At 37.1% G+C, this 23437-nt stretch overlaps 1 long non-coding RNA gene across 4 annotated transcripts; it reads right to left on the bottom strand.

Annotated features, from left to right (window-relative positions):
- Nucleotides 1-269: 269 nt before the first annotated feature.
- LOC135110142 (uncharacterized) lies at nt 270-21976 on the bottom strand. 4 transcript variants are annotated; one of them, XR_010273079.1, is made up of 3 exons: nt 21836-21976; nt 19722-19828; nt 270-804 (listed from the first exon to the last, which is right to left on the bottom strand). It is a non-coding gene; the product is annotated as an uncharacterized LOC135110142 (long non-coding RNA). The 4 variants fall into 4 exon arrangements; XR_010273081.1 differs by having other exon boundaries at nt 19716-19828; XR_010273080.1 differs by lacking the exon at nt 270-804 and adding an exon at nt 16607-16748.
- Between the last annotated feature and the right edge of the window lie 1461 nt (nt 21977-23437).

A 23437-nucleotide genomic window follows, 5' to 3' on the forward strand; every position in this document is an offset into this window, starting at 1 on the left:
TGAGGGCAGTGTCATTCCTCCTGTCCACTACCCCAACTTCTACTCCCAACACTACCACAGCAATGAGCGGTCTGGTGTGGTGGCTGAGGATTCTTTTGAAGAGGACAATGCTTCTGCTTCATCTGAGCAGGTCAGAAGGTGGATACCAGCAGTACTAGTAGCAGACTGGTGTTACCTTGATGCTACTGCTACATTGCATTATTTGCATAGTTTTTTCAGTTGTCATGGACTTTGTGTAATATGTATAAAAGTATATGAAGCTCAAGAAACTTGTTGATAAGGTTTATGTTCAGCATACAAATTGTAGGATGCAAAGACAAGGATTGAAATATCATTGCCACAATTCCTGACAAAGCATTTGGTGCCACAGAATATTCAGCAATGTAATGTTTGTTTGGCAAACAAACCAGTTTCCCTGAATGATAGCTTTATTTCTGCAGGTTAATACAGTCTCTCTATGGGGGAGAGTTTGGAGACAAAGCCAAGCATATATATATATATATATGGTTTGTGAGCCAAGCATACTGATCATTACACTATCATGTGTAGTTTTAATATGTAATTTAGATCAAGGACAGTGCAGTGAGAGAGGAAAAATTATTCACTAGATTTTTTCAGAGAAGTTTTATGACATAAAGGATTAATTGAACGATCAGTATATATATTGGCCCACTAGCTGCATCTCTTTAACACAGAAAGCTTTCACTAATTATCTTGGCCCAATTCATTAAGTGCATCGCTGTTGTGGGAGGGAAGATATGCAGTGTTTCCCTGCCATCTGTGGGAGTTACATTCCAGAACCTCCTGCAAATAGTTAAAATCTGTGAATATGGGAAACCATCCTTATAAGGATCAGAACTACCTATATTTATAGTTTAAATCTTAAACTATGCATCTCACATTTACTAAGCAATTCACTTTAAGACAATAAAAAACAGTTATTATATGTATAGTACATGATATTTTAATTAAAAAATACAGTGCACTATAAAATAAAAGGGGAATAAGTTGATATGTACAATAAACCCTTGATATAATGAACTTCTATTTACCAAATTTCAGGTATAACATCCTATTTAAGGCTGCTGTCTCTCTCTCTCTCTCTCTCTCTCTCTCTCTCTCTCTCTCTCTATACACATATATAGCAAATTTTCATCTCAAGTGACCCACTCTCCCCCCATATGTGTTCGTTATATCTTGGGTTACTGTAATTTATAACTGAAAGAATAATTTGGGCTCTTTGGGCTGAAAGACTGAGCTGGTGGTGACACCTGGCAACTCTAAAAACTCCCCATTAGTTAGGTTAGGTTAGGGAAAACTCTGCAAATATGCAAAACCATGAATATGTGAGGGAACGCTGATATATGCTATCTCTTATTTGTTGTAGATGTATTCCATTCTATTGGCATAGAATGATAGGAAAATGGCATCAAGGAAGTAGGAATGCCACCAAACTAAGGAAATAGAGAAGTCAAAATTTAGTCATTGCTCTGTTTTGTGAATTGGTAGATATTGTGCCTGGTGGCTCCACTTCACCATTCCTCAAATCAGGGCGGTCAAGTTCTCAACTTAAGCCAAAAGTATTCTAAAAACGTAGCTTAAGAAAAATATGTATTTAGTACAGTCCATGTAATGAAAAGGAACTAATCATGATTAAACAAAGAACTCTATGTTCTCCTTTATGAAAGAGTGAGAAATTAATATATTATAAATATGGGAGGTATATATATTACAGTCCCTGTATTGAAGGGGAACTCATCATGATTGAATGGATAACTATGTTCTCTTTTATGAAAGAGTGAGAAATTCATATATTATAAATATGGGAGGTATATATATTACAGTCCCTGTATTGAAGGGGAAATCATCATGATTGAATGGATAACTATGTTCTCTTTTATGAAAGAGTGAGAAATTCATATATTATAAATATGGGAGGTATATATATTACAGTCCCTGTATTGAAGGGGAAATCATCATGATTGAATGGATAACTATGTTCTCTTTTATGAAAGAGTGAGAAATTCATATATTATAAATATGGGAGGTATATATATTACAGTCCCTGTATTGAAGGGAAACTCATCATGATTAAATGGATACCTATGTTCTCTTTTATGAAAGAGTGAGAAATTAATTATGAGCAAAACAAAGTTTACTATGGAGGTTGTTGTTTCGTTTTGAGGGGCCTGGCTCAGTCTGACCATAACCCTATTCAATCGCTAATATCTCCAGAACTATGTGGCTGATCGTAACAAAATTAGCATCATATGATAGCACACCTCTATCAATTTTATATGATATAGCTTTCATCTCTTCTATTGGGTGAAGTTAACTTACTAAAAGTAGAAGGGTGTCAGAAATGGGATTTCTCAAAAACTACTCAACCAGTTTTAATGAAACTTAAGAGGTGTCATGTTATAATTTTAATAAAATTCCTTACGTCAACTTTGAAGTAGCACTGTACATGCACAAAGTCAAAATTACAACTTTTTAAGTAATTAACTGATCAAGCTCAAATTTTTGTTGGTAATAAGAGTAATACAAGTTATAATGAAAAATCATATGAAATTTGCAATACTACTGTGCATATGCAAAATACAATACAAAACTTTTTGTAAAGTGACCATCAGTTTTCTGCAATTTTCACCAATTTTCTTTTGCCTCAATGAGAGCGGATAGATACCACTGAACACAAAATGAAATTTCCTATCAAGTGGTATATAGCACAACCACTGGGCTCTTGCAGAGTTTTGAGCTAGAGTGATTTGAATATTAGGCAAGTGTGGGGTGCCTGAAGTTGCTCTCTCTCTCTCTCTCTCTCTCTCTCTCTCTCTCTCTCTCTCTCTCTCTCTCTCTCTCTCTCTCTCTCTCTCTCTCTCTCTCTCTTCTTGAAATACCCCTTCCACTGATGCATTACTGACATCTTTGCTCGTTAATTGCCTTCCAAGGCATTTTACTGGTATATTATAACTTTTCTTCATTAAATTGTGTAACATTTGCTGTCTTAGATATAATTTTCTATCTGTACAACATCACCTCTCCTCTAGTAAACCTCATCTTTATTTATGATATGCATGTACAGTATTATGAATAAAATAATAAAAAATAATTAGGTAAAAACCAACTTAAAATTTACTTGATGGGTCCTGTTGATGATGCTCATCAAGGCTAGTATCTTCTGGTATCAACCCTAAGTCTCTTGAGACCCCCCCCTCAACTTTTTCTTCATTAATTTCTGCAACATTCACAGTCTTAGATCTAGTTTTCAATTTCTAGAACACAATCTCTCCTCTACTAAACCTTATCTTCTTTTCCTCACTGAAACATAGGTGTCTGAGGCAACTTACAATAGCCCCTTTTCTGTTCCCTCCTACTTTCTTTATTCTCATTTTCAATCCAAAGCTGAATGTTGCGTTTATGTGCGCAATGACTTAACCTGCTGTTGTGCCCACACTCTTGAATATTCCGAGTTTTTCACCATCTGGCTACTATTACAGAGTCACTCTCGAACTAAATTTATCTGTGCTGTATACCTCTCACCTAACTCCTCAGACTATAAGAAATTCTTTGACTACTTAACCTCCAAAGTGGAGCACATTCTGACTCACTTCCCTTTTGCAGAGACCTCCATTCTTGGAGACTTCAATGTTCACCACCAGCTTTGGGTTTCCTCTCCCTTCACTGACCATCATGGTGAACTAGCCTTCAACTTTGCTATCCTCCAATTGGTGCAACACCCTGCTCATATCCTTGACCGTTTTAGAGATGCATACTAATCAGTCACTTCCTACACTCATACCTTATATTACTTCCCCCCTGATCTTACAAAACTAACCCTACAAAACTTTATCATCTTTCCTGTACTTTATTTTTAAACACATCTATATGATTTCAGTCTCATATACGAGTATGTATCAATTTATATCACCTAACCCTATGTGTCATCCCATCCATCTTCATACTCAACTTTATAACAATATAGATATATATTATTCTGTATAAACCTTATCATATTATGTTTTTATTTATCTTCATGATAGATTTTTCGATTTTAAGTTGTCTATTGTGTTTACTTTAAGTAATGTACTTTTAAATTTTTCATTTGCCTGAAAAGCATCAAGCTTATACATAGGCTGGCCAATAATGTATACCTATCCAATAATGAAATGTATAAACCTAGGCTATAATAAAGTGTTTAAGTGTTTAAGTGTTTAAGTGATACACCCAATATTCTTGACCTTTTCCTAACCTCTAATCCTTCTGCTTATGCTGTTACCCTATCTTCTCCATTGGGCTCCTCCAATCACAATCTCATATCTGTATCTTGTCCTATTGCTCCAATCCATCCTCAGGATCTCCTAAGGAGAGGTGCCTCTGGTGTTTTGCCTCTGCTAGTTGGGGGGAACTGAGGAGCTATTTTGCTGAATTTCCTTGGAATGACTACTGCTTCTGTGCCAGAGACTGTGTGCCGAGCGCATAACGGAGGTGATAGTGTCTGGCATCAGGCCCTACATTCCTCACTCTTTTTCTCGACCTAAACCTTCCAAACCTTGGTTTAACACAGCCTGTTCTCCTGTTATTCATGATAGAGAGGTAGCTCACAAAAGGTACTTGAGCCTTCCATTACCAGAATCTCTTGCACTTTATATTTCTGCCCATACCTAAACCTTCCAAACCTTGGTTTAACACAGCCTGTTCTCCTGCTATTCATGATAGAGAGGTAGCTCACTAAAGGTACCTGAGCCTTCCATTACTAGAATCTCTTGCACTTTATATTTCTGTCCGGAACCATGCCAAGTCTGTTCTCCAACTAGCCAAAACTCCTTCATTAATAGAGTGTCAAAATCTTTCAAGATCTAACTCCCCTCGTGATCTCTGGCACCTAGCCAAAAACATCTCCAATAACTTTGCTTCTTCTTTCCCTCCTTTATTTCAACCAGATAGTACCACTGTTATCATATCTATCTCTAAAGCTGAACTCTTTGCTCAAACCTTTGCTAAAAACTCTACCTTGGACAATTCAGGGCTTGTTCCTCCCTCTCCTCCATCCTCCATGCTACCTATTAAAATTCTTCACAATGATGTTTTCCAAGCCCTTGCTGGCCTAAACCCTCGGAAGGCTTATGGACCTGATGGGGTCCCTCCTATTGTTCTCCAAAACTGCTCCTCTGTGCTTGCACCTTGCCTAGTCAAACTCTTTCATCTTTGTCTATCAACATCTATCTTTTCTTCTTGCTGGAAGCTTGCCTACATTCAGCCTATTCCTAAAAAGCGTGACCGTTCTAATCCCTCAAATAACCATCCTGTTGCTGTAATTTCCTGCTTATCTGAAGTTTTTGATGCATCAACAGGAAGATTCTTAAACATCTATCACTTCACAACCTTCTATCTGATCAACAGTATGGGTTCCGTCAATGCCACTCTACTGGTGATCCGGCTTTCCTTACTGAGTCTTGATTATCCTCTTTTAGAGATTTTGGTGAATCTTTTGCTGATACCTTAGACATATCAAAAGCTTTTGATAGAGTGGCACAAAGCTTTGATTTCCAAATTACCCTCCTACAGCCTCTATCCTTCTCTTGGTAACTTGATCTCGAGTTTCTTTTCTGACCATTCTATTGGTACTGTGGTAGATGGTCACTGTTCTTCTCCTAAATCTATTGACAATGGTGTTCCTCAGGGTTTTGTCCTGTCACCCACTCTCTTCCTATTATTCATCAATGACCTTCTAAACCAAACTTTTGTCCTATCCATTCCTATGCTGATGATACCACCCTGCACTTTTCCGCGTCTTTTTGTAGACGTCCAACCCTTCAGGAAGTAAACAGTTCACACAAGGAAGCCACAGAATTCCTGACTTCTGATCTCTCCAAAATTTCTGACTGGGGGAGAGTGAACTTAGTATTGTTCAGTGTCCCAAGAATTCAATTCCTCCGTCTATCAACTCGACACAACCTTCCAGACAACTATCCCCTCTTCTTCAGTGACACTCAACCGTCCCCTTTCTCTACACTGAACATCCTCAGTCTGTCCTCTGTCCTTTAATCATAATCTAAACTGGAAACTTCACATCTCATCTCTAGCTAAAACAGTTTCTGTGAAGTTAGGCATCAGTCTTCTTCACCAGTTTTTCTCACCCCCACCCCTCCTTATCCGTCCATGTATGTAGTATGCTATCTTTTAGATAGGGTGTAATCAAAAGTTTTCCATCTCATCAACTCCTTTCCTCTAACTGACCGTCTTCAGCCTCATTCTCATTGCTGCAATGTTGCATCTCTTGCTATCTTCTACTGCTATTTTCATGCCAACTGCTCTTCTTATCTTGTGAAGTGCATGCCTCCCCTCCTCCCTTGGTTTTGCTGCATAAGACTTTCTTTTTTCTCTCATCCCTATTCTGTCCACTTCTCTAATGCAAGTTAACCAGTATTCTCAATCATTCATCCCTTTCTCTAGTAAACCTTGGAACTCCCTGCCTGCCTCTGTATTTCCACCTTCCTATGACTTGAACTCTTTCAAGAGTGAGGTTTCAAGACACTTAACTTGTATTTTTGACTAACATTTTTGACTGTTTGGGGACTGGCACCTCAGTGGCTGTTTTTTTTTTTTTTTGCTGGAATTTTTGTTTCCCTTGGCCTGTGCCACTCCTACATGAAGGGGAAAAAAAGAAAAAAAAGGGAGGTAGATGTGATCAGGGACTGAACCAGGAATGAACATACCAGAATACCAAGCCTTAACTAACTGGACCATGAGGTACCTCACAGCTAATCTAGCTTTGGCTCATATTTGTGTCCTATCACTGCATTACATGGCTCTTCCTTCTAGGTTAATTTCTGATGTTTCATTAATTTAATGTGGTACAATAAGTATCCAAACAATCCAAAGTGTGTGTCTGGGAAGTGTGGTTCTGGTCTTGCAAGGTTTACCAGAGTATTCACTAGGAAGCCCCTGCTCCATTCATGTTTTCTCCCTTTTTTGGGTGGGACACTCATTTCCTGTTTGACGCAACAAAACAATGCCATCATAAGTTCATACTAGGCTTTATTCTTTCCCCTATATGAAATCTTTTAAGACCATCCCACCACCATGTTGCCAATGTCATAGTTAAACAAAGAAATACATTTCCTATTACAAAATCAAAAATTATGAAAAAAAAAATGTATAAACATGGGAAGTGGATGTGACCAGGGATTGAAACCAGATCTGACAAGCTTAAAGGACAAGCCTTTAGCTGACATAATCATAAAGTACATCACATCTAGTTTAGCTTTAGCTCATGTTTTCACATCCTAGCTGAGGTCTAAAAATGTGTACCAAGCATTTATGTTCCTTTTTACATAAGCTACTGTTGTTATTTGTTGACAGTATATAATTTATTTAGAGCTGCCTGTTATTTATTTTTCCAGTTTTTAGAATAACATCTCACAGGTATCAATAATTTTAACCCCCTGAGCAACAAGCAACACAGTGGTGTGCATTTCAGGGCTCTGATGGGTAATGAATGTATGTGCCTCATGATTTTCAATCCTTAAATCAAAATGAAAGTGGGAGAGAGATATTTTGAACATTACTTAGCAACATTTACAAAGCTGCTCCCTACCACTTTTAGTGACTTGCCATCTGGTATTCTATACAAGGCAAGTATCATGGAAGGAGGTGATCTGCCCTCATCCTAATGAATGGCTAAGTGCAAATGCAAGCTAACCTCATCCACTCCCATTAAGTGCTGTTAAACAAGGAGTCACAGTGGAAGAACATTCCTTTTGATATGTGGGGAAAGCAGTGAGGGCAGGTGGGGCAAGTGAGCTGTAGCCAGTACTATATCCAGCATAATGAACACACCTTTACTTCCTGTTGAACTAAAATAATGAGTCAGACAAAAGTACCACTAGAATGGAGAAGGATAGGTGCTTCTTATGCTGTAAGTTTCATTATTCTAGAATCTGTACTAAATGAGATATAACTAGGAATAAGAGTTATTTTTCTCTAAAAACTCATTACAAGAAGAGGTTTCTGCACAAAAAACCCGTTGCTTAGGGGCTAGCAGAAGTTTCTGCATACTGGTAGTCTAGCTGAGTAGGTAATGCTTGTTGAAAGGTGATTACAAAATAATTTTATTACTGTAATATTTAGAGGCACTAGATCATTGATTATGGGGTATTATGAGTGAAAGAATTCACTGAAGAGTGTCTCTGGTATAATTGGCACCCAATCACTAATTGCACATTATGAAGGGACACTGTAATGTCAGTGTCATCAAATTCTGTCCCCCTCCCCACACACACACACACACACACACACACACACACAATGGGCAGCAGAATTCTTATAAAAGAAGGAATAATAACAGACAAACAATATGGCTCCAGGAAAAGAAAATCATGTGTAACAAATCTATTAAGCTTCAGCTCAAGAGTGATGACATCATGTAGGAAAGAGAAGCATTTGTGGACTGTATATAACTAGATCTGATAAAAAGCTTTTGACAAGGTTCCCCCATGAAAGACTTATGTGGAAACTTGAAAATATTAAGAGACTACATGGGACAAGTATAAAGTGGATGGAAAATTACTTAAAATGATGAGAAATGAGAACAGTAGCTAATGATGAAAAGTTGGTTTGGAAAACAGTAAAGAGTGGTGTGCCACAAGGGTCAGTACTATCACCAATATGGTATTGTTCATTGTTTATATAAATGATATTCTTGAAAAAATTGATAGCTACAACAGCCTATTTGCAGATAATGCTAAATTACAGAAAGAAATAAAAAGTTGCAAAGACTGTGAATATCTACAAAATGACCAATAAAATTTGTGAATGGAGCAAAAAATGGGAAGTTAAATTCGATGTAAGCAAATGTCATATGATGGAGATGTGCAGAAGTGAATAGAAGACCACATTGGACATACAAGGTAGAAAACAAATATATTAAAAGGATCCAGGAAGAAAAGGATCTAGGAGTAGTAAAGCCAGATAACTTCCAACCAGAGAAGCATATAGGTAGAATATGAGGAACATTTACAGATTACTATGAAACATAGTACAGCTTCTCACCTCATGAACAAAAGTAAGATGAGAAAAATAATCCCTATGATAATAAGACCTAGATTGGAATATGCAGCAGTTGTGTAGTCTCTATGTAAGAAGCATGTAAACAAGCTAGGAAGAATACAAACAATAGGAACAAAAATGGTGGCAGAATTTGAGGAATTAAGCTATGAAGAAAGATTAGAAAAAATATACTTACCAATACTGGAACAAAGGAGAGAAAGAGATTTGATAACTATCTACAAGTTGGCAAACAAAATGGAAGTTGGTAATGACAAAACCATTACTAAAAGAGACAAGCAGTCATGACAGTAGAATGGGACACTCACATAAGTAGGGAAAAGAAGATGTCTGAACAACACAAAGAATAGTTTTCCACAAAGACACACTGAAGTTTGGAATGGACTAAAAGAAGATATGTATAGTTTTGGCAACAAGTGTACACAAACTAAAGGAAAAATTAGACATGTATAGGTATGGAGATGGGACCACTTGAGTGTAGCTCGGGCCCTGTATATTACACCTAGGTAAATACACAACACAGTGCACACCGTGCATGGCTACATGGACTTGTTTCTGACCATTATAGAGATGTTGTGTGATGTTTCAATAAGTGTGATGCCAAGAATGGAGTATTATCTGAACTAAATGTATACTATCTATGGTAAGAAATAGTGGTACAGATATTATAATAACTTTCTAATTAATTATTGATTTGAAAGGTTGCCTGATGGGATCCCTCCTATTGTTCTCCAAAACTGTGCCTCCGTGCTTGCACCTTGCCTAGTCAAACTCTTTCAACTCTGTCAACATCTACCTTTCCTTCTTGCTGGAAGTTTGCCTACATTCAGCCTGTTCCTAAAAAGGAAGACTGTTCTAATCCCTCAAACTACCATCCTATTCCTTTAATTTCCTGCCTATCTAAAGTTTTTGAATCAATCTTCCTCAAGAGGAAGATTCTTAAACATCTGTCACTTCACAACCTTCTATCTGATCACCGTATGGGTTCTGTCAAGGCCGCTCTACTGGTGATCTGGGTTTCCTTACTGAGTCTCAGTCATCTCTTTTAGAGATTTTGGTGAACCTTTTGCTGTTGCCTTGGATATATCAAAAGCTTTTGATAGAGTGTGGCACAAAGCTTTGATTTCCAAACTACCTTCCTATGGCTTGTGTCCTTCTCTCTGTAACTTCATCTCAAGTTTCCTTTCTGACCATTCTGTTGCTGCTGTGGTAGATGGTCACTGTTTTTTCCTAAATCTATTAACAGTGGTGTTCCTCAGGATTCTGTCCTGGCACCCACTCTCTTCTTATTATTCATCAATGACCTTCTAAACCAAACTTCTTGTCCTATCCACTCCTACACTGATGATACCATCCAGCACTTCTCCACATCTTTTTATAGACATCCAACCCTTCAAGAAGTAAACATTTCACGCAGGGAAGCCACAGAACACCTGAGTTCTGATCTTTCTAAAATTTCTGATTGGGGCAGAGCAAACTTGGTATTGTTTGTTGTCTCAAAACTCAATTCCTCCATCCATCAACTCGACACAACCTTCCAGACAACTATCCCCTCTTCTTCAGTGACACTCAACTGTCCCTCTTCTACACTGAACATCCTCGGTCTGTCCTTTACTTATAATCTGAACTGGAAACTTCACATCTCATCTCTAGCTAAAAACAGCTTCTATGAAGTTAGGTGTTCTGAGACATCTCTGCCAGTTTTTCTCACCCACCCCCACACTGCTAACTCTGTACAAGGGCCTTATCCGTGCATGTATGGAGTATGCTTCACACGTCTGGGAGGTTCTACTATTACTGCTCTTCTAGACAGGGTGGAATCAAAAGCTTTTCATGTCATCAACTCCTCTCTTCCAGCTGACTGTCTTCAGCCTCTGTTCATCGCTGCAATATTGCATCTCTAGCTATCTTCTACTGCAGTTTTCAAGCTAGCTGCTCTTCTGATCTTGCTAACTGCATGCCTCTCCTCCTCCTGCAGCCTTGCTGCATAAGACTTTCTTCATTCTCTCACCCCTATTCTGTCCACCTCTCTAATGCAAGAGTTAACTGGTATTCTCAATCATTCATCCCTTTCTCTGGTAAATTCTGGAACTTCCTACCTGCTTCTGTATTTCCACCTTCTTATGACTTGAATTCCTTCAAGAGGGAGGAGGTTTCAAGACACTTATCCTTTAATTTTTGACTACCGGTTTGGACCCTTTTCTGGAACTAGCATCACAGTGGGCTTTTTTTTTATTGGATTTTTGTTGCCCATGGCCAGTGTCCCTCCTAGGTAAAAAAAAAAAAAGAAAAAAGAAAAAAGGGGGGAAGAAGGAAAAAAAAAATTAATTGCACTATCCTATGATCATATTGCATCAGATATTATATGAGGTTCCCAGAGCCAGAGTGATCTAAGTGCCCTTGTGGTCAAAATTACTATTTTATTGCATTGTCATCCCCAACCTTCCTAACATGACGAGAGAGAGTGCAGACATCAGAATGGACCCCACATTAGGGTCAAAATCCATCCAAGTGAAATTATCCACAGAACCTTTTTGTCACGCTTGAGTGATAGCTATCAGTTGCTGGGGCCAGAGAGAATAACTCCCTCGCCACAGCAGCACGAGAAGAGTCAGCCAATGACAGCTCGTGCAGTGATTCACGTGTCACACTGAGACACTTCCCCACCACGACACCCACACACTTCACACTCTCCCTCCCTCCAGCCTGCTTGCTATCCATAAATAACAGGCTGCTATCTTAATTTTACTTTTACACAACACATAAGCCTTTCATTATTATGACGGACAACAACATACCCCTGAGGAGCCAGAAGCCACATTCCCAGATGTTTCTAAGATTTATCTTAGTGGGCTATGAACATCTTAGTGCTGGTAATTTTTTAAAGCAAAATCATTCGCAACTAAGAACCATGGAACATTCATAGCTATGAATGGGTCAGGGCTTTCATAGCTCACTAAGAACAACAGTTTCTCCTCAACAACAACAACAATGTGAACATATCCTTGTCTGAAAATAAAATCAGAAAAAAAACCTGAAAGTAAGCATTAAGATGGGTTTTATTATCAATATCAAGTAGTCTTCAAACACACTGAATAGTCTTTTGCTTTGAATAAATCATGTGTGTTTAACTGACTTGCTAGGAGAGTACTGAAATCACATTTCTGGAAATTACACTCATTAATAATCACAGCAGCAACACACATGATCCAGTGTGTGTAGCCAACACAAACTAAGGCTAATTATAGTTAACCCAAACATGACAATTGCAAATATAACTTTTTTCATTATGTTCCTTAAAAAGATAAATTAATTCTGTCAGGGCATTTTCTTTCACATTCACAAAAAAAAAAAAAAAAATTTAAGTACAAAAGATGAGTGTTTCTTTTCTATGATCAATATCCCTGTGATAATAAGACAAGCATAATATCTCAGGTTCAAGATACATACTCATAAGAATATAAGAACATAAAAAATGGAAGCTGCAAGAAACCATCAGGCATACATGTGGCAGTTCCTGTATGAAATATACTTACCTATTTCCACCTATCAATCCCCATCCATAAATCTCTAATTTTCTCTTAAAGCTTCCTAATGACCCAGCACCAACAACCTGATTACTGAGTCCGTTCCATTCATCTACCACTCTATTTGAGAACTGATTCCTTCCTATCTCTTTTTTAAACTAAATTTTTCAAGCTTAAAACTGTTATTTGTTGTTCTATCCTGGTTACTAATCCTAAGAATTTTGCTTACATCCCCTGTGTTGTAACCCTTATAGCATTTAAAGACTTCTATCAGGTCCCCTCTTAACCTACATCTCTCTTAATGTAAATTTAACAGCTTCAATCTCTCTTTGTAAGGAATACTCCTCACTCCTTGTATCCTTTTAGCCATTCTCCTTTGTATTGATTCTAAAAGACCTATATACTTCCTGTAATATGGGGGACCAGAACTGCACAGCATAATATAGATGAGGTCTGACCAGCACCAAATATAACTTTAATATTACTTCGGGACTTCTACTTTTAACATTCTTAAAAATAAATCCTAATATCCTATTTGCCCTGTTTCTGGCCTCTATGCATTGCTTTCTTATATGGAATTTAGAGCTAACTATAAATTCTAAATCTTTTTTGTACCCTAAACCTACCAGAGGTTCATTGTTTATTGTGTACCTTCTGTGTGGATTTCCTCTACTTATGCTAAGTACTTTACATTTTTTTATATTAAACTGCATTTGCCATCTGTCTGTCCATTCGTTCATCCTATCCAAATCTGCCTGCAAGGGAATGGCATCCAATTCTAATCTAATTAATCTACCTATCTTCGTGTCATCCTCAAATTTACTAACGTCACAACTAATTCAACTATCCAAGTCACTGATGTATATTAAAAACATCAATGGCCCTTATACTGATCCCTGTGGCACCCCACTAATTACTTAATCCCACTCCGATTTAGAGCTGTTTATTATGACTCTGTCGCCTGTCACTTAGCCACAACCTTATCCACCCTAACACCTTCCCATCTATTCCGTGTGCCCTAACCTTTCTCAGGAGCCTCTGATGGGATACCTTGTCAAACACTTCACTGAAGTCCAGATATAGGATGTCATAACTATCAGCATTATCTCCTGCCATGTAAACTTTACAGTAAAATCTTGACAAGTTTGTCAGGTAAGACTTCCCCTTTGTGAAGCTATGCTGTGACCAATTTATCAAGTTATGTTTGTCTAAATGTTCCCTAATGTTCTTTACTATTACAGACTTCATTATTTTATCTACAACAGAAGTTAAGCTTAAATCTCCTTTCTTAAAGCTTAAACTTGCCTCCACATTACCGGTATCTCAAGTGATTTCCTAAAGGCAGAAACTAACAGTTCACTAATAACTTCTTTGCATTCCTTAAGTACTCTGGGATATGAACTGTTCATGTTGACAAGTAGTTGGGTTTAGGAAGGGGGATAAAAACCCAGGGAGGAGTTAGGATTCTTTTAATCTCTAACATTTTGGCTGAATAGCCATCCTCAGAGAGACTGATTTACATGAGTGAAAACACACTATTTATAACAACATACAAAATTTTCTCATTTGACATTCGTACAGAGTATTGCCATCCTGGCGTGTACCTCACCTAATTTTATTTTCCTAGTCAGGTGGCATTATCCGCCTACGTGACGAGCCTTTACTGGGGATTTTCCTTGTACCTGACCTGAGGGCCAATCTGGCGGAATTACCCGCCCACCTGATAAAACCTTCTCTGTGGTTAATGACTCCCCTAGTTGTTATGAGGGCTGCCTCTATAGCTTTCCTTATTCTTTTCTTCAATCCAACTTTAATTTCTTAGCCTCTTCCCATTTTGGTAGGTGTTTACATTTTTCTATGTGCAATACAAGGGAGTTTGATGTGTTGCATTTTAAAACATCTTTCCTATGCTCTGCTATTCTTGTTTTAAGTCCCCTGCCTGTTTCTCCTATGTACTGCTTTGTACAACCTTTGCATGGTATGCTGTACACTACGCTGTTATTATTAACAAGTGAATGAATGTCCAATAAGGACGATTTCATTCACTACCTTTCAGCCCACAGCATGAGAGTCAAATCTGATGTGATTATTGGTTTTTACTTAAGAGCGTTCAGAATTTGCAGCAACAACTTCCTAGAGCAAGAAATATGATATATCATATCAACTTTCAAAAAGCTGGGTTATCCTGAAGGGCTCCTTGTTAGGCTTAAGAATAAGGCAAAGAAAATAACAACTGAAAACAAAGAGAATAAAGATCTCTGTACAACCAGCAAAAGAGAGAGTTATACATGTGTACCAAATTCGGACAAGGCTTCCATAATTAATAAATATTTGTCTAGAACAGGATTAAAAATAGCAACATTAGCAGGAGAGAAAATTGGTGAGCTAACGAGGACTAAAGAGACCGGACTTGTTAATAATAACAGCGTAGTGTACAGCATACCATGCAAAGGTTGTACAAAGCAGTACATAGGAGAAACAGGCAGGGGACTTAAAACAAGAATAGCAGAGCATAGGAAAGATGTTTTAAAACACAACACATCAAACTCCCTTGTATTGAACATAGAAAAATGTAATCACCTACCAAAATGGGAAGAGGCTAAAGAAATTAAAGTTGGATTGAAGAAAAGAATGAGAAAAGCTATAGAGGCAGCCCTCATAACAACTAGGGAAGTCATTAACCACAGAGAAGGTTTTATCAGGTGGGTGGGTAATTCCGCCAGATTGGCCCTCAGGTCAGGTACAAGGAAAATCCCCAGTAAAGGCTAGTCACGTAGGCGAATAATGCCACCTGACTAGGAAAATAAAATTAGGTGAGGTACACGCCAGGATGGCAATACTCTGTACGAATGTCATATGAGAAAATTTTGTTTGTTGTTATAAATAATGTGTTTTCACTCATGTAAATCAGTCTCTCTGAGGATGGCTATTCAGCTGAAACGTTAGAGATTAAAAGAATCCTACCTCCTCCCTGGGTTTTATCCCCCTTCCTAAACCCAACTACTCTGGGATATATTTCATCTGGTCTTGGTGTCTTGAACTTTCTTAGCCTATCTATCACCTGTTCCACTATCTCCTTAATTATGGTAATATCTTTCAGCTTCTCATTCTCTTCTGCTCTAAAAATTTCACTATCCAGCATTTCCTGCATGTTTTCCTGGGTGAAGACAGTTAAGAAATACTTCTTCAGAATTTTACTAATCTACTCCCCAGAACTAACCAGCAACCTCAATCCTCACCAAACTTGTAGAACAATCAAGCACTTTCATTCATTGATGATACAAAATTCATTTCTTGGATTGGAATTTAGACTATCAGTTGTCAACTGGTTTTAAAGTGAACCCTAACTTTCATTATGAAATCAGAAGCATCTGAGATCACTGTAGCACAATGGTGATAAGGCAGCATAGTGAAAACTGTGATGACAAAATGATTATGCTTATGAAGTGGTTAGTCTAGAAATAGTTCTGATATAAATTATAAAACTTGTGGCATGCAGTGAAGCAGAATTTATAGAGAAAGGGTGTCAGTTCTTTCCTTCCAAGCACAAAGTTTGTCTCTCATCAGTGGTATTACACATTACCAACAAATAGAAACAAAAGTGTTCAAAATTGTTATTTCTGACTCAAATCACTCCAATATGCCATTCAAAAATGGTGAAAAAAAATTGAAAGAATGTACAGATTTATAAATGCTTATCAAAGCTTTAATTATGCTTCATTCTGTCTCTCAAATCTCTAATATTAGAGTTACTAGTTTTAAAAGATTGGACTCCCAACTTTTTTTTACAAGGCCCATGGATCTCATTTGGAGGAAAGTAGAGACAAGGATTTAATATGGTATACATTCACATTTGGAACCATTCCATCACATCTCAACCTCCAGGCTAGATATACAGAAGATGGTATAACTATTAATCATATGACCTTAATCATGTAAGATTAAAATGGAAATTAAAAAAGCTCTTCCCTGGCAGGCAGTGAGGTTAAAAAAGCTTTTCTCTGGCAGGTGGTGAGCTACAGCTACCTGGCTGCACCTCAAGGCCAAAGCCACTCCAAAGATGTGGTCTATGGGTCTGGTGCAGCAGCCAAGCCTCCTTCCTCTGGCCACAGCTTCTCTGCCAGATCTCCAACTCTTAGCCAGACACTTTGACTGGAAATTCAGAAATCTGGTCATACAGCAGCTCCTGGCCATGCCTCAGACCATACTCACCTCAGCACTACACCACCTGTTATTACTGCCTTTGAGTCCTCAAAATTATCTCACATTTCCCCTTCCCCATTAGTCCATTCCTCATCATTCTCTGCACCATCACCTTTTTTCTCCTCATCCTTCTCACCTTCTGCTCACTCATCATCTCCCCCACAACCATCACTCCCTCCTGCCTCTCCATTTACTCATCCTGAAGCCATATTTGCCATGCACCAAACTTCTGCCACAGTTCACCCTGCTGATCCCAGCCAATTTATCATCAAGGACTCCACTTTCCAGGTTAGTAGGTATTTGTGATTTCTCTCTCTCTCTCTCTCTCTCTCTCTCTCTCTCTCTCTCTCTCTCTCTCTCTCTCTCTCTCTCTCTCTCTCTCTCTCTCTCTCTCTCTCTCTCTCTCTCTCTCTCATTAAAAATGGTAATTTAGATTTGGGTCAATCTGTGAAAATACAAATAAGAAACAAATGCAAACACACACAAATGTACAAATTTGATTTTGGCTACCTTCTGTTCATTCATCTCCCTTTCCCCTTGTTTCTCCACCTTTTTTATTTTTTGTTTGAGAGAGAGAGAGAGAGAGAGAGAGAGAGAGAGAGAGAGAGAGAGAGAGAGAGAGAGAGAGAGAGAGAGAGAGAGAGAGAGAGAGAAAATTGCCTCAGACCAGGGTATTTCCACTTGTATAGTCTTAAAACAGGCCATAGCCATTTTCTTCCATGTCCTGTCCTTTTTCTTATTTGCTTCTACACACCTGCCATTATACCGTTCTTGTTTCCCAATTTTCATTTTATAACCGTACAAACTGTTGCATCCTCTCTCTATACTTGCTCAAAAATATCTCATATTTTTCTTGCACTACTTTACCTTCAAATTGCTCTTTCCATTTAATTTTTCAATAAAACTTACTAAGCTCTGCAAAGTTTAACTTAGCATAGTTCTGTCTCCAATTTCTGTATTGTTCTTTCCTGTGCAACACTGTTTCCTCCTGTAGTACTATCTCTATTGTCACATGATCACTTCTTCCCATTGAACTCAGACAATGTATACTTGGTCTACTTTCTGGGGTTTTCATAAACATTAAATCCAGCTGTGATGGTTCTTCTTCTCTTCTACATCTTATAGGCTCATTCACCCACTGTCTCGTTGTATTCATCATCATGGTTTGCATAAGTTCTTCACTCCATGACCCAACATTTTCTGTTACTTCCATCTCCTCTCAGTTAATTCTTTTAGTGTTGAAGTCACCTACTAAGAGTACTTTGTTACCTTTCCTTATCATTTCCTCCATACTATTTTTTTGTTTCTAGTTGCATACTTTTGAATTTATTAGTCTACCATGCATTAGTTTTTGGTGGTATGTATTTCACAATGATTTTCCTTTTTTCACATCTTTTGATCTTAATCACAACACTCATTGTTTCTACCATTCCATCACCATATTCCACTTCCTCAACAACAATATCCTTTTCTTACCAATATCATCACTTCTCTTCCCTTTCCTTTTCTGTCCCTCTTCCATGTACTGTATCCTTCCTTTGCAAATCCCAACTTTATTTCCTCTTCTAGTTTGGTTCCTGTTAAACATACCACATCTGGCTTATTGTTCTTTAAATAGTCTTCAAGTTCCAGTAGGCTGGACACCAAACCATCTACATTAGTATACATAATCTTTAAACTTCTATTTGGTGGTCTTGTGTGGCATCTTTGTGCCACCATTTCCTCACTTTCATGTCCACAACTTTCCTGTGTTCTCTATTCATTTTTTGACTTTTAGTTTACTTCTCTATTCTTCGTTCATGTCTCTTTTTATCCATATTTCCTTCAATCCTTTTGCTTTTGCCAATTTTCCTGTTCTTTGCAAGACATGTTCTGCTGCTGTTTGTGACATGATTCTTGTTTTACATTGGTTTTGTTCTATTTTTGTCATACTTTCCGATCCTGTAAACCTCTTCAATTTGTTCGACTCTCCCCTCTCCTTCCTCTGCCACTTCTGCTATAATTTCCTTAGTTCTTTTCACTTCTTTCTCTCTAGCTGTTTTCATGGGTAGGTTCTTTTCCTTGACCCCAAATACCACCATACACATCTTTCTCTGTACTGTGTCTCTCACAAGATTACTTTTTTCCTTTATTATTTTAATCACTTGCTTTTCCATATCCTTGTTGTTTCTGTTGCTGTTGCCTTGTTATGTCCTCCATGTCCACCTTTTGCTGTTCTCTCTCTTTCCAACCTTTGACTTCCTCTGTAACTAACTCTCACTCCTCCAACCCTAACCTCTCTTGCAAAGTTTTCTTTAATTCTTCATTCTCTTTCTTGAGTTTCTTAATCTCTTCACAGTATTTCTTATTTAAGTCCACTATTTTTGTCACCTCTTCTCAGTTCTTTGTTTTCTTTTTCCCTTTCCATCTCTATTATATCATTGGATATCTTTTTTACATTGTCGCCACCCACTTCTGTTTCTTCCTTCCATGCCTTTATCATTGCTGTTAAGCTTCTTGTATTTTCACATTTTCTTCTTTAGTTATCCACATTCATGTATTTGTATGAGTTACATTGAGATCCTCTTCCTTGAAGCCCTCAAAAATACCTGTATGTGTGTGTGTGTTAACCTAGTTGATTACACTTATCTAGTTGTGACATACAGAAAAATACTGTTCCATCATTACAGTGCATGTGTCAAGGCAGAAGGAAGGACTTGGATAGTGAATGTGATAGTGTGGGTGATTGGGCCACTCAGGAAAAATTATACGATCAATCATACAAAAGTGTGATGCATGCTTCAAGTGCCAATGAAGAGCATTATGAAGACAAGGATATATATATATATATATATATATATATATATATATATATATATATATATATATATATATATATATATATATATATATATATATATATATATATATATATACACACACATTGTATAGGTCTTCTTGATAGCTTGTTTTGCAGGGAAACTCCAGTTTCCTTCAACTTTATTCTTTCGTCAGTTGCTGTTTTGCCTATTTCTGCAGGCAGCTTCAAGCTAGAAAAAACAATAAAATACTATGTAAAAGTTGTATAAAATTCACATCATATGACACTACACACAAAAAACAAAACACTACAAGCACCAAGATTATAAACTGGATTGACAGAAAACAATAAGTATCCACACACATCTTGCCTGTATGGCAATGAGAGAGGGACTGAAAAAGTTGGGTTCCTAACACTATGATAATGGTATTGGAACGGGCCTCCGAAACATTATCTTACAATATGTGATTGACTTGATGTTAAGTTATTATTCAGTACTGGATTTATGTGTTTAATATATATTGCCTCTAATAATTTTGTATCCATATTGGACTCTGTCTTGTGTAGTATTCTAAAAACTTTGTCACAAAAAGGGATGATCATGTTCATGTGAATGGGGACTTATTGCTGAAAATGATGGAACAGCTGGTTGATTATTAGTTCAAGGAGAAATACCTTTATGTTCAGCAATTCTATGTGCAAGGTTATGTCTAGTCTCATAAAGTTTGGTGGCATCCCTACTTCCTTGATGCCATTTTCCTATCGTTCTATGCCAATAGAATGGAATACATTTACAACAAATAAGAGATAGCATATATCAGCGTTCCCTCACATATTCATGGTTTTGCATATTTGCAGAGTTTTCCCTAACCTAACCTAACTAATGGGGAGTTTTCAGAGTTGCCAGCTGTCACCACCAGATCAGTCTTTCAGTCCAAAGAGCCCAAATTATTCTTTCAGTTATAAATTACAGTAACCCAAGATATAACGAACACATATGGGGGGAGAGTGGGTCATTTGAGATGAAAATTTGCTATATATGTGTATAGAGAGAGAGAGAGAGAGAGAGAGAGAGAGAGAGAGAGAGAGAGAGAGAGAGAGAGAGAGAGAGAGAGAGGTAGGAGACAGCAGCCTTAAATAGGTTGTTATACCTGAAATTTGGTAAATAGAAGTTCATTATATCAAGGGTTTATTGTACATATCAACTTATTCCCCTTTTATTATATAGTGCACTGTATTTTAATTAAAATATCATGTACTATACATATAATAACTGTTTTTTATTGTCTTAAAGTGAATTGCTTAGTAAATGTGAGATGCATAGTTTAAGGTTTAAACTATAAATATAGGTAGTTCTGATCCTTATAAGAATGGTTTCCCATATTCACAGATTTTAATTATTTGCAGGAGGCTCTGGAATGTAACTCCCACAGATGGCAAGGAAACACTGCATATCTTCCCTCCCACAACAGCGATGCACTTAATGAATTGGGCCGAGATAATTAGTGAAAGCTTTCTGTGTTAAAGAGATGCAGCTAGTGAGCCAATATATATACTGATCGTTCATTTAATCCTTTATGTCATAAAACTTCTCTGAAAAAATCTAGTGAATAATTTTTCCTCTATCACTGCACTGTCCTTGATCTAAATTACATATTAAAACTACACATGATAGTGTAATGATCAGTATGCTTGGCTCACAAACCACATATATATATATATATATATATATATATATATATATATATATATATATATATATATATATATATATATATATATATATATATATATATATATATATATATATATATATATATATATATATATATATATATATATATATATATATATATATATATATATATATATATATATGCTTGGCTTTGTCTCCAAACTCTCCCCCATAGAGAGACTGTATTAACCTGCAGAAATAAAGCTATCATTCAGGGAAACTGGTTTGTTTGCCAAACAAACATTACATTGCTGAATATTCTGTGGCACCAAATGCTTTGTCAGGAATTGTGGCAATGATATTTCAATCCTTGTCTTTGCATCCTACAATTTGTATGCTGAACATAAACCTTATCAACAAGTTTCTTGAGCTTCATATACTTTTATACATATTACACAAAGTCCATGATAACTGAAAAAAACTATGCAAATAATGCAATGTAGCAGTAGCATCAAGGTAACACCAGTCTGCTACTAGTACTGCTGCTATCCACCTTCTGACCTGCTCAGATGAAGCAGAAGCATTGTCCTCTTCAAAAGAATCCTCAGCCACCACACCAGACCGCTCATTGTTGTGGTAGTGTTGGGAGTAGAAGTTGGGGTAGTGGACAGGAGGAATGACACTGCCCTCACTCTGTGTTGAAAATATATGCTGCCCTAAGATGGAGAAAATACTGAATCTGATACTGAAAGAAATAAAGAACAAAATTGTTTACAAAAATTTTATCATAATTGTTTATAATATCAAGCAAATCTACAGAACATAGGACAACTCTACAACAAGCAGGCTCCAGGCTCCAGGCTGGTAAGCTTGAATAGTCTACACATCATATAAACTTTTGACTGAATAAAGATTCAGATGGATCCATGCTATTTTACAGGTTTTAAGCTTTTAACAATGATACAAGTTCCCCATCAAAGGAACAACAAACTAAAGTCAAGTATGCGATCTCCTTCACTTTGTGTGCCTTCTTGTTGCAGTAAAATAATGCTCAGCTTCATTTATCCAATTTTCATGGTCTAAACGAAACCTTTCTTATCAAAGATAATATAAGTTGTGGGATTTAGTTCACAATCAAATCAACATTTCTCTATTTTACCTACATCTGACATCTCTATTTATATGAATTTTTCAACAGCTACCCACCAACCAAGAGAAGAGTGCTGTGGAGATCTCCATCACCCACAATAAGTCCCTGAAATGCCTAAATAAACTTGGGATTCATGTAAAAAAAAAAAAAAAAACTCACTGGGACATAGTACACATTTGCAAGAGTCCAAGGCAAGACTATCCCACCATCTGTGTACCATGGAATGTTCCCAACAACTGGAGTTACCCACAACTGAGCTGCACTTGGTGCCAATAACCACTCATTCTCAGATATCCAACTCCTAAACAAATCAATGCTGCAGCTGATTACCACTAGGACAATACTTAGTAAAAATTAACAAAGGTGGGGAGTTCCTCAGTCTATTACCATTACTGGGTAGGATACAGATGGAGAAATAGTAAAAAATATAGTTCAGTATTTGGTACAGTAGAGAACACTAACCCTCACCTATAGAAAGAGATCAGCCATCAATACTTTCAAAGGAATAATTTCATCACTTTTACGAAGAACTTGCCTTTAAGTATTTTTTAACCCCTTGTATACCAAACCGCTAAAACGCATGCAAAACAAACTTTATGGAGAAACAGAATAACATTACCAAAAACATGTATTTTGAGTGTTTTTGATCATGTGATCTATAAAAACGCTTAAGTACATGCAAAGAACATTATGTTTGGGAAACAAAAGGACATTACGAGAAACGTGTATTATGAGTGTTTTTATAAGTTCGTTAAGTACCAAAAAGCTAAAACCCACAAATAACACTTTATTTAGACAATAAGAAATAAAAAGATAAAATAAATAGGATTTTTTTTTTTTGTTATTCATCTTCATAGGTACCGAGATGCCAAAATTCTGGGAAAATTCAGGGCAATTATGTGATAAGAGAATATTATCAAAAAAGTTAATTTCAGCTTTTTTTTTTTCGAACTGTTAAGTACTAAACGCTAAAGTGCATGCAAAGCCTCCAATATGAGGAAATTAAACGACCT

Source organism: Scylla paramamosain, chromosome 20, assembly GCF_035594125.1.
Source record: "Scylla paramamosain isolate STU-SP2022 chromosome 20, ASM3559412v1, whole genome shotgun sequence".
Classification (NCBI taxonomy): Eukaryota; Metazoa; Arthropoda; class Malacostraca; order Decapoda; family Portunidae; genus Scylla; species Scylla paramamosain.